The following is a 3,628-nucleotide window of genomic DNA, read 5'->3' as shown; positions in this document are numbered from 1 at the left end:
AATCTCTCTCTCTCTCTCTCTCTCTCTCTCTCTCTCTCTCTCTCTCTCTCTTTCCCTCCCTCTCTCTCTTTCCCTCCCTCTCTCTCTTTCCCTCCCTCCCATCCCTTCCTTTCTTTTAAGAGCCAATGCATTAAGAAATCACATGAGTAGAAACAAATAGTTCAGTAATTTTGAAGTTGTTGAAAATGATCCCTTAAAGGGCATGTGGAGATCGGAGAGAAAAAAACGAAGAAGCATGGTAAATACTGAAGCATGATCCCTCTCTCTCTCTGTCTGTCTCTCTGTGTCTCTGTCTCTGTGTCTGTCTCTCTCTGTCTGTCTCCACCCCCCATCCCTCACCCCCCACCCCCCACTCCCCACCCGTGTATGTGTGTGTTCTTTGTGTGTCTGCAAAAAATGGAGGCCAGAGGTCAGGTGTCTTCTTCTATCACCCGTGTCCTTGTTTTTGGAAACAGTATCTCCTGCTGGACCTGAAGCTAGCTGGTTTTGTTAGACTGGCCAGCTAGCCCCAGGTGTCTGCCTGACTGCACTACTGGGGTTCCTGGTTTTTAAGTGGCTGCAAACTCAGGTCCTCTGTATGTGTGAGCATAAGCAGTACTTAACCTGCCAAGCCTTGCCTAGTCCTGGAAGGGAGTCTTGTAGGCAGAGAGGAAAGGGGAGTTTGGGAGCTATTGAGAGAATAGTTCGTCTTATAAGACTTGATAAGGACACAGGAAAACTGAAAAGGAGATATTCCTATATAAAATACATGAAAGTTTCAAGCCCCCAGTTCCAGGACAGCCTGTGTTTATCATACTCACTAGTAATAGCAGCATGTCCAGGAAATGTGAGGGAATAGAGGGTTTGTTAGGCTGAGCTGTTTCTAAGTGATTTAGCAAATTGGTAGATTTGCTAAGGAATGTGAGGGCTGGTGGAACCTGCTGGAAAGACCAGCATGGGGGTTGGAGGGCAGAAAGGGTGAGTAGGCCTAACGAAAAACTTGAAGATGAAAAAGAGAGATTTGCACTGTGCCTCCAGGCTATTGAGGTATAATTGGCAAACAAAAATTATATGTGATTGAAGTGTATAGCAGGATGTTTTGACAGATACTCATACCACCCAAGTGGTTACCACAGTCAAGTTAATGAGTGTATTCATCACACACACACACACACACACACACACACACACACACACACACACACACACACACACAATTGCCTTTGAAAACACTGAAGACCTGCTCTTAAGGACCACTGAGATGGATCAATCAATAAAGACGCTGGCTGCCAATCACCAGGCACTGCACGATAAGAGAGACGGTAAGAGAGACTTGACTTGCCCGAGTTATCCTCTGACCTCCATATACTCAGTGACACAAACAGTAAGTAATACAGTTTTTAAAAAGAGAAAAATCCACTCAGTACATTTGAAGCACACCACCCTATAGTAAGCAGAGTTAATCTGTTCTTGTGACTAAAAGTTTGTACCTTTGGGCCTAAGTCCCCTCTGTTTTTTGTGTGTTTGTTTTGTGTTTTGTTTCATTTCTTGCTCCTACAACTCTGTTGTTTCCATGAGGCTGTCTTCAGGTTGTCCTTGCAAAGAGGCTGGGAAACTGTCCTGTGTCTTGCTTCTTTCCCTTTGTGTAGAGTCCTCTGGCTTATCCACATTGCTGTAACAGCACACTTTCCTTTTCTCCCTCCACCCTCGCCCTCCCCTGCCCAGGGATGAATAGTAGTATCACCCTCACCACATTCCATTCCTCCATTTACCTGGCCATACTTATAACTTATGGAGTCCTAACAAGCAAATAGAGCCACCTGTCAATTTGACAGTCCAATGAGAGAGAAGAATGACCATAAAGGAAGAGAAGGATTTATTCGGCATGGCCTGAGTGGGCATTGACAGGGACCAGTGTCCTAAGTCCCGTCTTCCACATACTAATAAAGCTTCAGGATTTTACAGGGGAGGCAAGAGCAGTGAGACAGACATTTGCACAGTCAAGTAATCTTGCTCGAACAATGTCCTGGTAAATCGCATGATCTCAGGTCTTATTCTGGAGATCTGTCTAGCATCAGATAAGTCACTTCTTCTTGAGTAGGGCAATTCAGTTCTGATCCTGAGAGGATTGCTTTTGGCCGGGGGAAACTCTCTGTTTTTGCCATCAAGTGCAGGCCTGTGGAGTTGTGATTGTTGGAATTTGAGATAAATTGGGAAGGACTCAGGGATACATCAGACCAGAAAGACAAGCCTGAAATAGGGACAATGTCTAGGTGCTCCTTTAAGGGGAGCAAAGGACTGTTTCAAAGGCCCTTACTCAGTTCACAACAGATCTCAGCTGCTGTGACTATGACTGCAATAGCTGAGGGTCCAGGGATTTTACTACAACAGACTTCAGTCTCTATGATGGCCACCCACCAGTTGGGATTTTCAGTTTTTGGGGATCCTATAATGTTGCTCTCTATCTATTTGGTGGGTCAATTTGGACTCTCACTAAGCACATAGTAGAGCTCTCCTTGATCCAGGATGTAACCAACATTTATCATGTGGCTGGTGTTTGCTATTTTCCAGAGGGTGGGAGGTAGTCACATGTGATTTGGACTTCCTTGACAATTTGTGAAACCAGGAACCGTTTCATACATCCATTGTTATTAGTATGTCTGTTCAAGGCCTGCCCATTGTTATTGTTTCTTCTTTTTCACAAAGTGGAGCTGAGCAAAAGCAAACTAGCAGACAAGGACCCGTGCATTTGTTCTCTCTCTGCTCTTGACTGTGAAACTGGGAGGTCCGAGCTTGACTTCTCTACAAGAATGTCACCAACCCTGGAACTGTGAACCATATCAGCCTCCTCCCCTCTTTCCTTCTGTTGCTCTTTGTAAGAGTGTTTGAGCACAGTAATAGAAATAAAGCTAGAAGAGTAATAGTCAGGTGTGTTGGACTGTAGTTTTCTTATAGTTTCTTTGTTTGCTTGTTTTAACAGTGCATGGGATTAAGCAGAGGGTCTTATGCATTCCAGGCAAGCACCATGCCAACTAAGCTATATCCCAGATCTGTCTAGTTAAAATAAAATAAAATAAAAAATCAATATATGTGTGTATGTATGTATGCATGCATGTATATATATGTATGTGCATACTCATATCTATATGTTCTCATTTCTCGACACAGGATCTCTTATGTACTCTTGACTGTTTAAAACTCATTATGTAGATTAGGCTGGCCTCCAACTCAGAGATCTACCTGCCTCTGCCTCCTGAGTGCTGGGGAGTAAAGGTTCATGCACCAGTGTCCACTGAGCCTCGAGACTTGTGATGATTGATTCATTCTCTTTACTCAATTGATATTCATATTTTCAGTTTCTTCATGACACAGTTTTTAATGGGCTGTATGTTTTTTTAACTGTGTTCATTTCTTCTACATTATCCAGTTTGTTGGTGTGTAACTAATCACAGTTGTCTCCTATTTACTTATGAATTTCTGTGGTATTTACTAGTCAATAGAAAAATGTTAAACATACTCTTTTGCCAGGGTTGTCAGGACTTAAGACAAGGAGGCAAGAAAATCGTTATGATCGAGACCAGCCGAGGGTGAGTTCTAGGCCAGCCTCAGTTGCATAGAGCCTATATCAGAAAACTAAAATAAATAAGCA

Source organism: Rattus norvegicus, chromosome 1 (genome assembly GCF_036323735.1).
Source record: "Rattus norvegicus strain BN/NHsdMcwi chromosome 1, GRCr8, whole genome shotgun sequence".
Lineage (NCBI taxonomy): Eukaryota > Metazoa > Chordata > Mammalia > Rodentia > Muridae > Rattus > Rattus norvegicus.
Note: the sequence above shows the minus strand (reverse complement) of the source record.